The 13,840-nt window shown below is 38.2% G+C and overlaps 1 long non-coding RNA gene across 1 annotated transcript; it reads right to left on the bottom strand.

The window, feature by feature from the left end:
• Nucleotides 1-1,628: 1,628 nt before the first annotated feature.
• Nucleotides 1,629-12,986, bottom strand: LOC110939689. The gene is made up of 2 exons (XR_002592379.2): nucleotides 12,773-12,986; nucleotides 1,629-1,854 (listed from the first exon to the last, which is right to left on the bottom strand). It is a non-coding gene; the product is annotated as an uncharacterized LOC110939689 (long non-coding RNA).
• Nucleotides 12,987-13,840: the final 854 nt, after the last annotated feature.

Genomic DNA, 13,840 nt, shown 5'->3' with positions numbered 1-13,840 from the left:
AAACCTGCAGATATTTTTAATGTTAGCCTAATTTAGAATCTTGCCTATTTAACCGTATTAAACCAAACAATTCATTCAGTGATATGTATTTTGTTTATTAAAAGTTCAACTTTACTATGATTCAATGTATGGGGTATCGGGATGGTGGTTTGGGTCATGGATTGCCACGTAAGACCATGGAACTGCTGTTACACTGCCTCCTTGTGCAAACTTGAAGTGAACTGATATTGAATCAACTAAATCAACAATGGAAATTAGGGAACAAACTAACACAGATTCATATTAATCCAAGAAGAGATGGGAAATCAGAGAGAAAGTTGAGATGAGAAACTAGAACTTTTCATACAAGCTAATACTTAACCCCATACTTTCTTATTCCTTTCTTTATATATTGTGATTGAAGCAAACACCCAAACACCTGATCATTCGCTTGTTGGGCCTTTTGATCATCTTTGACTGGGTTGTCATGTGTGGCCCAGTTTGATGTAGTTGCAAATAATTGAATGGACACCCACATGAAACGATACATAACATTACCCCCTCTTTTACATTCACCTTGTCCTCAAGGTGCAAGGTTGTAAAAGATCGAAATAAACTGAGATGGGCATGATAGTCATTGATGGAATGAGATATCTCTGATGGCTTATGTCCATATAGGGCCCCATAACAATTCATAATCGAGACCCTGAACGCATACATTGGAAACCAGGACGAAAAACGAGAAAACCCATTTTTGGGTATCGTCACGCGACGCAATGGTAATGGTAAAGCCAGTTGCGTGACGCGACGCCTCATTTTCGACAGGAGAGACGTGCCGCCACGTGGCAAGCCTACATGGTGACTCACGCCACCTAAGCCCTAGATCACCTCGTCGCGCTACGCGAAGATGATAGGGGAAACCGGTCGCGTGACGCAACGGCATTGAAATTCAACTATAAATTGAACCACAATTGGACAGTTCAATCAGCTCATTTCTTTTCTTTCTCTCTCGAATTACTGTCATAATACCCAATACCCCTAAACTCTTAAAACTCTGCTCCGTAGACGGCGTGCTAACCCGGATCACTGGTACGATACCCTGTCCGATTGATCCAAAACCAAATCAACGGATGTCAAAGTGCTGCCTAAATAAGTCTATACTTTGTTAACTACGTTGAGGTTTTGATCTCGTGATTATCGTTAAAGTTTGAATTGGGTTAATACACTAATACGAGTTGCATTGTGTGTTTAATTAGGAACCCAGGACTTAGACCGGGAGGCGATTACTGAAAACCCTAAATCTGCAAAGTGAGTCATTCTCTTTTATCAAATGATTTTTCAAAACCCTAAATATTTTCCACGTTGTATTTACAGTGATTAAGTTTTTGTATTCTGAAATTACTGCCGCTATGTGGGGTTTTGTATACACTACTAGTCCAGCATTGCTATTGGATAAAGAGTTAGCCAATAGTAATATGACCACAGTTACCTAATTGGTAGGGCTGGCATAACGGGTCAACCCGATCTGTTAAGACACGAACACGAACACGATAAGACATGAACCCGATGTCACACCCTGACTTTTGCGGAAGCGTGATTTGGTGTGACCTGCTTAATATCATTGCATTCAACCATAACAAACAACTATATGATAAAACCAAGATGTTCATCCATAGATAGTTTTCAAAATAATACAACCGTCATTGTTTAACATCAAACTAAGACCTTCAGTTTAGAACACATAACTACCAAAGCTTAAGGTTCCATACTGGACTTCACAAAAGACATAACCCAAACCCTTAGACCTCGGATGACACCTTTTATTAGAGACTTGAGTTGTAAACTCCAACGCCCGCCAGATCCATACTTAATTTCCTGAAATACATGTAGTTTGAAAACATTAACAAAAGTTGAGCAAGTTCATGTGTGTGTTTGTGAATAAACCTTTGAAACATTTGTAAGTATGTTTGTATGTACTTGAAAAACCCGGTATGAAAGCAACAAGGGGACAGATCAATTAATGTGTAGCTAATACATTAATATACGTGAAACGGCGTAGGAAGAGTAAAACCTAGCAGATTTGCACCGGGCCTCCGGTTGTAAGACATAGTCACCTCATGGGCCACCCTGGTCCACATGGGTGTGGGCTTGTTACACCCAAATAGATCTATCACTCATGTCCATCGGTCCTAACGCGAGGATTAATGGTCCTAAGAGTGCGCCTACCCAATCACATGATCTAACAGTATTTTCCTTAGCTAACCATACCATTTGTAATTGTCAATAAACATTTAGTAACATGTACGTCACCCCCGAATTTATAAAACTCAAAACAGTTAAAAGAAAAAGGGGACATGAACTCACAGCTTTGCGTTCTTCTTATCCAATGTAACTCAAGCTTCCTCTAGGTCGCACGACTACCTACATGCGTGCTACGGTTCATTAGACGGGTGGGTCGTGCCTTAACTTAGTATTTAGTGCCTTTGAGTTACGTTTCCAAGTGTCTTCATCATTATTCCCAGTATAGAATTATTTGTTAAAATAATTAGTATTTTAACTTAAATTATATTTATTAAATTTTGGAACAATTGTTAAAACAATATATATTAACTTAATACTTCCCAAGTATATATACTTGTATTTCCTTCCCAAGGATGGGGTATCTTATACTTGTATATTTTTCCATGTATTAGGGTCGTATTTCGGTGTGAATTTATACGTACGAGAATACGTATTTTTACGGTATTCCTTAAGTATCCTTTATACTTAATTTCATATTAATTATTCCGGAATATTTTCTTTCATAAGGATTCAATATATATTTCCAAAATATATATTTTAAGGGATGTTGCTTAGAAAAATTATTTATAATTTTTTTGGCAAAAATATTTGTAATTTCTCATAAGTTCAAAAATTTATATATTTTCAAGTCTTAACTCAGAAAATATATTTAAACTCATTTTTCTTCCAAAAATGATATGTTTCATATTTATTTGAGAAAATATATATATTTCAACCAAAAATATTGTATTTCATGTTTGTGTAAGAAGACATATATTTCTTAAAAATAATATATCTTCTAAAATTTTTAAGGAAAATATATATTTCACGCTTGCCAAAAATAATATATCTTCCTTGTCAAAAATATGATATATTTTTGTAGTAATTGTAAAAATCATGTTTTTTACTTCCTTGGTGTCCAAAATATTATTTACCAAAATATACTTGTGAATAAATTTTCCGGAATATTTTGTAAGTCTTATTCCATAGTTCGGTTTTACCAATATTTGGTGTAAATGCGTATATTTATTTGTTGGAATCTTGGTAATATTTTGGATTGTAATTCTTGGTATTTTGATGTGTTATATTATTTAAAGTCCTAAAATAATATAACTAATACACAAAGTATATAAATAACCACACACATGTGACTTCTAAATATATATTTCCTAAATACATATTTAGTCACTTTTATTTATAAAAACCAACCTCCAATATTTATATTTTTGTTACAAAAAATTATGGCAAAGTTTATGTAAAAATTCATGATTTAAAATACACTTGTAAATGTTTATTTAGAAATATTTTTCTAAGTGTTTAAATTTTTAGAAAATTTTGTCATAGTTTCCCCTAAAAATGGAGGTTTCCATGCTTTCAAGCATATCATTTTCTTTTGTAAAAAAAATCATCACAATCATTCCACAATCAACAATAAACGACCTTTGCTTACCAATTTTTGCCATAAACAAGTAATAACTACTACTTCATGAACTTGAATATTTGTAAAAAATTATAGTAACTTACTAGTGTTATTAGTAAGCCTAGTTATCCTTTAAAATGTGATTAGTACTTTAAAAACTTCATTTTTAAAGAAGTCAGATGTTTACAACTTCTTGTCACATTTTCTAAAAATATTTCTTTATGAAATTTTCTTGTTTCACAAGTGTCTCTACACTTGTTTAACCACTAAAAATAGAGTTTGTTTTTGTAAGAACCAAGATTTACTAAAACTTATATTTTTAACTTGGTTTCTTTGAAATACCATTCATAAATCCTTAGATCTACAAGTGTTACTACTTACTTTGATCATTATTTTTCAAGAAAACCACTTAGTCATTCAAGTTCATGATTCATATGTGGATGTTCCATCATCCTACCATATTTCTACTTTTTCATCTTGCTAGATTATGTTTTTAATCATGATCTAGCAAGATCTTATGATGATCAACATCATTTCTACAAACAATCAATGATCAACAAGCATAACAATTCATATTCATCAAGATTACTTCACTAAACATGCTTATGTTCAAGTTTCATTCTTATGATCTTTAGTGTTCTTCAAGATTTTGATTATGATTCTTCTTTAACCACTAAAAATGGAAGTAAAATGGAGTGTACAAGGTTCTTACCACTAGCTCAAGGCTAGGGATGATTCAAGTGTAGAAAACAAGTGGATAAAAGCAAACTAGGGAGGTCCTTGATCTTCCACAAGCTCCTAGCTTCTTTGTAGGATCTCTAGCACCTTTGTATACATGTAGATTGTATGAAGAAGGTTGAATGATGATGGTTGTGGGTGGGGTTGAGGTCGGCCGAGAACAAGAGAGGGAAGAGGAGAGGTTATGTGTGTGTTAGTGTGTGTGAGAAATGAACTTATGATCCTACAAGTTCTTTTATAAACCAACTTCTCCTTCTAACCTTTGTATATTATGTTTAGTAAAGTGAATGCATATCTAATTTAATGTTGAAATAAATCCATCTTGTGGGACCCTTGTTGGGCCGTGAATAGGTGGGGGGGGGGGTCTAGATTAGGCTTGAACTATGTTAGTTACATTAAGGTTGAAATGTAAGTATCTAGTTAGTTAAGTTAGTTACTAGATATTTTAGGAGGTGTTATGATGTTCGGGGACCATAACTAGCTTGGTAATGTTAAAACAGTGCTTCTAATGTAAATTGGATGTTTCGGGTAGTGTCCGGTTGTTCGGTTGTTTACTGGTTCGTTAAAGTGCTAAACTACGCAGTTTAGTGTATTTTATGTTACCTTTTATGACACTTTTGATTCCCGACACTTAGGAAAGCATTCAGGACCATTTTACCATTTTTCTGCATAATATTAGTGTGTTAATTTGCTGATTTTTGCTGAATTCTGCTGAATTCAGCACTTTGGGCGAGTTTTAGTCACTTTCCGGCACTTATACTTATCACTATCAAGGGAGTTTTATGATCCTTACTTTTCTACACACTATACTAGTGTAGTACTTAGTTTCTGGCTCATTTTGTGTCTAAATGCACTGTCTGTCTATGTGCTGCGTTCTGTCAGCATTTTCCTGTCTTATCATATAACTATGCTAACTGTACTTAATGCATCATTTAAGGCAATACAGCTTTCATGCAATATTGGTATGACATTAAACAATGTATGATGCACATGTATGTATATCGCAGTAATCAGAAAGCAGTTAATTGCAAATTTAGCACAGTCATTAAGCACTAATCATGGTTAATTAATTGTACGGATACCTGGATTTTTAACAGTTGTCACATTCTCCCCCTGTTAAGAAAATTTCGTCCTCGAAATTTATACTACCTTAACTCCTTAGGGTTACGTCATGCATGTATGGATATGAATAACACCACAGTAACTAACCACAATACTGAATCAAAACCTATTGAATCAGGTGAATCCAAGGACATCTTTCTATATTTAAGAATCCAATGGTTAAAAGGTATGTCTCTTAGAATTTGGCATCAAGGGATACGAGTTGTATAGGTGCAACATCTGGTGTCACTAACAATCACAGGGATCCAATAAAAGAGGAGTTCTGACCAATAGAATTTCAATTAGATTGTTTACAATACGCAAATGAATTTTAGAAACAATAACATCCGCTAGACGAACTCAAAATCAGCAAGCTCAAATGTAGTAGTAACATGAAAATGATCTGTTAACTTTCAAACAATTGAAAAATTGGTGTGTTGACAATATTGAATCGCAAGAATACACCGAAATGAAATACAATCGAAGCTGGTGTACCATAGTCTTAAGTCATAGTTGCACTAAGAATGTTTAAAAGACAAGTTGAGTAAAAATATGGGTAGATGCGTGTGAAACGGTTGACCATGACTAGCACAAGCTACAAGTTTGTAACGATACCACAAGGTGTCGTAATTGACATAATTCAATAATAGCGGTGACCGAACAAGTTCACCGTGTTTGAAATCAAATGAAGGTGTAATGAAGCGAACCTGAAAACGTGATTCAAATGGTATCGCAGAATTTAATATGGAACACCAAAGAATTACTGTTTTCGATCGAAGATGAAAAAGCGATAAATACTACAAAGCATTCGATCGATGATGAAAGAACTGTTAGGAGGTACACTGGAATATAAATGAATCTGTGTACCATTGTCTTGACACACAACTGTGTTAAGACCATTTTAATCTTGATGAAACAAAACGGATTTAGAGTAAATCAATAAGTAAACAATTAAATCCGTGTATTAGATGTGTAAACGAGATTAGCGCAAGCGTCAATCTAGTGAAAACATCACCGCAAGGTGTCGAAAGCAACAAACGATTTAATGGAGTCGTAGGCCAAACAAGTCTACTACGACTTGAAACAAAAGAAGCACTTGCAAAAATGAATTTGAATATGATGCCCTCAATACATCATATGATGTCTTGAATTGAAGACGCGAAATGGACAAGTTCAAGCAATTGAACTTGGTTTTAGTGAAATTTGACAATAAATACATGTATCGACAAGGGAATTTTGGCATGGTTACAAGGATAAACCATGTATATAACTTGAAAGAAAGAAGTTTCAAGAAAGTGTTTTGACTTGAAAGCAAAGGAGCCAACAATCTCAATAATGTAGGTCATTCGAATCATAAATCAACAATTAGCTTTTAGCAAAATAACATTTGAACTTGGATGAGACGCTCATTCGCAACGAAACCGCATGCATAACAAATGGTGCATGCGTAACATATGAATTTCCAAGAAATGAAACAATGAGCATTTGTTAAAATGAAGAAATGATCAAGTGCCGAGACAAAGGAGTGTTTACTTTAATGAAGAGAATTGTCATGATGCGACTACCATTAAGAGGAATGGAGATGTAAGAAGAATATACTTGCTAGATGCAAAAGTGAGAATTTCAATAAAAGAGATTCGAGTACTTCACCTGGTCGGTTAAAATAGCATGGTTGACGGAATAATGGTGTTTTCCCGAGTTAATAGATGTAGTTCCTAAGTGATAACCTTTAACAAGTTTCGACCTATGCTCCTAGTAGTTGATGCACACACGAAAGCTATCGTCCTTCTTCTTTGATGAACAACACTGTAGCTCCCCAAGACGAGAAGCTTGATCTGTTAACTTCCTTCTCTAGCAACTCCTGGAGCTGCGCTGACAATCCGTGCTTCTCTGAAAGTGTAAGTCGATAAGGTGTCTTAGCTACAGGCGCGGCGCCTGGAGCCATGGCAATGTGAAATTCGACTTGTTATTGAGGGGATATTTTTGACAAGTCTTCGGGGAAGACTTCAGGATATTCCCTTCCACAGGGATATCTTCGAGCTTCGGTTCTTCGGCTTCCTTGTCCACGATATGAGCCAAGAAGGCAATACACCTTTTACGCAAAACTTTCATGCCTTCAAACAATTGGTAATCTGTAAGGGCACATCCTGCTTATCTTCACGAATCACGATCGTCTCCTCATTTGCTGTCGGGGTGCGGATAGTCTCCTCCTGGCACGCAATCTCTGCACGAGCACTTGGCAATCAGTCCATCCCAACTACGACGTCGAAGCTTCCCAACTTATTGGCAGAAGATCTATCGAAACTCATATTTCCCCAAGCTCTACAACGCAGCCCCTAATCTCTCCTTAGGCTTCTACTAGCCTCCCATTAGTTGGTTTTATAAAGTATAGGATATCTACCTTATTTGCTACTAACCCAAGTATATTCTTAAGCCCTAGATGTACAAAGTTATAGTTGGTACTAGCATCAGATAGCACAGATGCATGGTGTTGGTTAGTAGGGAACGTACCAGTGACTTCGTTCAGACCCTGACATGCTTCACGAGCTCCAATGTTGATTGCTCCTTCATGGTCTTGGTTAATCTCCCTTAGGCAATCTTTCATAAAGTGCCCCACGTCACCGTAGTTAAAACACCCTTGACCACGTTCTTGATTGTCGCCATTTCCGCCTTGATGGTTGTTGTTGCTTCCCTTGCGATTTCCGCTACCATCTTGGCCTTCTTTTCCATATCCAGCACCATACCGACACGTCTCCTTAAGATGACCAATTCTCCCACAAGTTTCGCATTTCCTATACCTACATCGCCCAATATGATGTCGTAGACAGTTTTTGCACTTAGGGAGAGTACCCAAGTATCCTTTTCCCTTTTTGTCTTTGTTGTTGTTGTTCGCCCAATCACCTTCTTGGAAATCAATGAGCCTCCTCTTGTTCTTTCCGGGTGACTCCACCTGAGTTTCCTTCTTCTCGCCAGGGGTGGAAAGTTTTTCTAGTCTAAGTGCTTCCTTAGCGAGCGCCAAACTCAATATACTTGCACTAATGGTTGTTGGCGGAGCTGATGCCGTCATCAGGCGCAGGATCTGAGGCGCCAGTCCCCAGATGAATGGCTCCATCCTTTTCAACTCTGGTTCCACCAGATATGGAACAACTCGCGACAAATCATGAAGTCTCTGCACGTACTCCACCACCTTTGGACCTTCCATCTTTAGTTTCCAGAATTCAAATTCCAGCTTCTGGATCTCCATCTGAGAACAATACTCTCTACGCATCATTTCTTTCAGCTCATCCCATGTTAAAGCGTTCGTAGCAGCCTCGCCCATTATTCGAACCCGATGGTTCCACCATAACAGAGCCTCATCTTGAAATGATCCTGATACATATGGGACTTGTTGCTCTGGCGTACATCCGCTCATTCGCAAAACAGAATCCATATTTTCGGCCCATTTCACAAAAGCTATGGCACCTCCAGTGCCATCAAAATTCGGAGGCTTGCAGTCCAAAAACTGCTTGTAGGTACAACCTGTACCCAAGCAATTATCGTCACAGAAAGCATTAGCAGAGCACACTTGGAATTGTCCAAACGTATTGTAATGTGTCTTAGGTGACTTAAACATTACCGTTAGGCGGGTTATTCCCTGAGGTACTTTCGCTGTGTTTGTAGCGAAGAACCTCATGCCGAGCTATAGCCTGTGAGACATGCGCTTGCCATTCTGCCTTGGTCAGCCGAATGATCTCTTGATGAGACATCTTCTAAGAAGAAGTTCGGATTGGTCTGGTCTCATTTGTTCAGGGAGTGTATATAGTTGTTTAAAAGTCATATATACATACACATAATAAATTATCATATCAACCAATCAAGCAACAACATAACCATAGCATAAACAACTAAATGGGAATATATTTAATGAGAGTATAACAGACAAACACGTAACATTACAATCATAGCACAAACCTGTATATCAACAACATGTTTAACGAGAACATTACTATTGGGCTTTCATTAATCATTGACCACAAGGTATTGTTACATGTTTTGCAAAGTGTACCATTTCAAAAGGGAACACAGGGTCACACTACCCTTGTCCAGCAAGCCTACCAATCTACAAAGGTCTTATAATCGAAAGTGATCTCCAAAAGGCTTCCCAAGCTCAGCTCAACAGTGGTTCTCTCATCTTAGGTAATGCATCTGCATAAAACCACAAACCTACTGTACTGATGGCGAGGAGGAGGAGGAGGAAGGAAAATCAAACTGAGAACATGTGCGACCTCCTCCTCGAGTTTTGTGCACATGACGAAGCAAATAACGGACCTGCTGCTCGACAGTGAGGAATCGAGCATCAAACTCTGGGAAGGGAGTAAGAGGAGCAGGTGGACGTGCAAAAGGGGGCGGTGGTGAATGAAGGGGATCAGAAGTAGATTGACAAGGACACGGTAAGGGACGTGGTATTGACTCAAGCTCCAAGACTCTGCGACTCATAACCTCAAGTCAAAACTGAAGCGAGTAAAGTAACTCATCCTGTGTATGGCCAACAAAATGCGAGGGATGGTAGGGGTCTGAGGTCGGCATGGAATACGGTGGGGACCCTTGGAATGGCTCATTAGTTGGTGAAGAAGTAAAAGGAGCAAAAGGTGGAGACAGGGGAATGTGTGGATAAGCTGCTGAAACATGAAGGTCATGACTAGGCTACTGGCCTGAAGTGCCTTCCCCGGGACGAGGCGCGGGTATGTCTTGCAAGAAATCGATAGGTAAATCCACACGATGGACATCAGATTCCACGAAATGAGAAGGAGCAACATCAGTGGGTGCAGGAGCAGGTGGAGGAACAAATGTTTCAGCAACAGGAGGATCAAAGGGCGTAGGAACTGGACCAGGTATGAGGGGTGTAAGGTTAGGTATGCCAAAAGGAACAGGGTCATGATCAGGCAAATGCTCAGGTGCAAGTATCGGTTCAGGATCAGCGGGTGCATCAACGGGTCGATCGACAAGGATAAAATCAAGCTCAAGTCCAGGCTCAATGTCATGTGGAGGAATCGGTGCAGCTGACCTGGCCGTCTCCGCATCAGAATCAGTAGCATAACGTCGCAAACCAACTGCCTGTAAGGCGGATGAAGTCACAGACTCAAAGGAATCTGAGACAGAGTGTAAACTAATGTCAGAGGAAATCTCAATAATAGGGATCTCAAATAGTGGAATAGCAACAACGTCCTCGTCTAGCTTTTCATCACCATGGGCATCATCAAAAGGACCATCAACAAACCAATCAACGTCAATATCATTCAAATCGTTAAAAGGCAAATCCTCGAGAGGAATAGCCACTAGAGGAACGGGAGTGAGGATTGGTGCCACGACATGCTCACCATCGGTATGATCGATGACAAGTTGATCATCGACAGGAGTGGGAGTAACAAAAGGATCCTCGTCTGGAATGCCATCAGTAGTCGGTAAACCATCTCCCAAGTCGGGCAACGCGAACGGCTGCAAGTCGTCGTCGGACATCATCTCCGGGTCACTCTCTTCATCGAAAGTAAAGATCTCTGGCTCACTCGCCCCCGAGCCAATAGCCATAGGGTCGTCAGCATCGGGCAATCCACTCTCGGATGATGACATAGTGTCTGTAACATATCAATCACAATATATGCACATATATCAACTACTAACATTAAACATGCAATCAATGACAATGCAAACATGTATCCTTCCTAGTCTCCCAGACTAAACCACCTTGTTTCTCAAACTGAACCACCCAGTCTCCCAGACTAAACCACCTAGTCTCTCAGACTAAACCTCCCAGTTTCTCAAACTGAACCACCCAGTCTTCCAGACTAAACCACCTAGTCTCTCAGACTAAACCTCCCAGTTCCTCAAACTGAACCACCCAGTCTCTCAGACTGAACCACACAGTCTCTCAGACTAAAACACCTAGTCTCTCAGACTGAAACACCCAGTCTCTCAGACTGAAACACCTAGTCTCTCAGACTGAAACACCCAGTCTCTCAGACTGCACCACAAACATAAACCTTGAAATGTGTTTCGTGTCTTTTGTTTGTAAAAATGTTTGTTTTCCTGGATCTGGGCGTTTCGTGTATGCAATGAAAACATGTTTGATGTGCTAAAAGTGGTTTAACTAAATTAACTAAATTAAACCCTAAACTAGACTCTCTAAGTTTTAAATTTATAAAACTAAGACTCTCTAAAACCTAAACCACACGACCGGCAAGTGTACCGATCGATGCAATACAGCCTAAGGAAGTCCGAGTATCGAACCCAAGAGACTCTACTAAATTACGCTAATGACTCTATCTAGACTTAGACTGACACGGACTTTAACTAATTGTTTATTTGATGGGGGGGGGGGGTTTCTAAATATCCTAAAAATATAATATTAAAATAATGCTAAAAGACTAGACATGAACTCGAACGAAGGTTTTGACCAGTGGTGATGAAGACTACCTAGGCTAGACGCAAGTTTAACTCTGAATGGATTTCTATTCGATAGTTTTGTGGTATGGAACCGGGATCTTTAAATGCTAAACCTATTAAGATACCAACTAAGCCCCTCAATCCCTCTCAAGATGATTCTTGTGGCACTACCTAGGCTGTTATGATTACCGGTTTTCTAGATTTCCTCACAGTCCTCTAGTTTCTTGAAAGTGCCTAAATAAGACAATCTACCTCACAGCGTGAAAGTCTAAGGCAACTATGGATTTTAATCTTGGTTTAATAGACAAGAGAATGTTTAAAGACTAGACCGATTTCTTAGACCTAGCTATAAACCAAACCGAGACCTATTAATAACCTCGAGCCTCACAGCGACAAGATTAGCAGAACACTTGATTTTATTAAATTACCGATTATTACTTCTAAGGTTACTTATGCAATTTTCACCCTAAAGGATTAATGATCTATTATGTGATATAGACACTCACCTAAATCAAGAACCCTAGCACAACCCTATTATGTGATAAAGACCGTCACCAAGGATTATACGAAGCAATAAACAGCGATAAAACAAATATCAAGCATGCATATACACCAAGTTAAAATTCCATAGCTTTTACAATACAAGAAAATCCATAAACTACGCCAAAAACCAAATAAAAATCAAAACTTTATTTAAACTATTGTCATGCCTAGGTAGTTAAAAGAGTTTTAGCCAAGAACCATAGTCACTAAAAAGAAATAAGTCTCAAATAAATAACAAATCATGTTCATTGGTTCGAATAACATAAAGTAAATTAAAATCAAAACACTAACTCGTTGTGAACTCAGACTTGAATCTTGATTGCGGCTTTGAATCTTGAACCCTTCTTCTTTTTCCTGCTGATCGAACCTCCTGATGTTGTATCATCTTTGCGTCCAACTGATGATCCTCCCCCCAGCCGTATGATGCTGATGTATATATTGGCATCCACCACAAAACCTTTTTTTTTCTTTATTCGTAATGGGCTTGGCCCATATTCAGCCGTCCAACACTACTCCTTTGTACGTCCCTATGTGCGGCTGATCTTATCCAATATATGTATTCGTATAATGTTGCTTAGCTTCCAAGTTTGACTATTATTTAGTAAAATCTGGCTCCTCCCTCTAAGACTATCTCCAATGCTAAGGTCGCCCTTAGGCGTCCTTAGGCGTCCTTAGCTGCCTAGTCAGCTGACAACTTATATCCTTACAAATTCTTAAAACCTTTTAATTTTTTCTCCAACCATACAAACATCCTTATATATAATTGGTCCCTACTGTATTCTTTTCTTTTGTCGTGATGCACCATAGATGTACTCCCACATTTAATTAAGTTTCACTTACTGTCCACTTTTAGTCCCTTGAGTTTATAAACTATTTTTAAGCAGCTTTTCTTTAATTGCAATTCTAGTCCGTTGATCTTATTATATAGAGATAGTAGTCTCAGTCCAATCAAGGAAAATAGCGGCAATTTTAATTCGATCACTGGCATCCTACTCTGTTCAACTGTCTGGTCATCTCCATATTACTCATTTTCGCTCCATTTGCATCAGGACCTGCCAAAACACAAAATAATGTAATATAACACTAAAACTAAATAAAAATAAATAAAACCTACACAATAATTATACACTTTACACGGGACAAATATGTGTATTTTACCCTATATCAAATATCCCCACACTTAACCTTTTTTCGTCCTCGAAAAAGAATTATGCAAAACGGAATCATAGACGGAATAATTATTCGGGACAAAAGCTTAAATTACTTATTAAAACTTGAAACTTGTGTTAGCCGCGATTGCAAGTATTTTGATCGTCTTAAACCCAAACCCGGTTCCAAGCCCTTATCATGCAAGTTTAG

Source organism: Helianthus annuus, chromosome 1, assembly GCF_002127325.2.
Source record: "Helianthus annuus cultivar XRQ/B chromosome 1, HanXRQr2.0-SUNRISE, whole genome shotgun sequence".
Taxonomy (NCBI): domain Eukaryota; kingdom Viridiplantae; phylum Streptophyta; class Magnoliopsida; order Asterales; family Asteraceae; genus Helianthus; species Helianthus annuus.
Note: the sequence above shows the minus strand (reverse complement) of the source record. Positions and strands in the feature narration are given on the sequence as shown.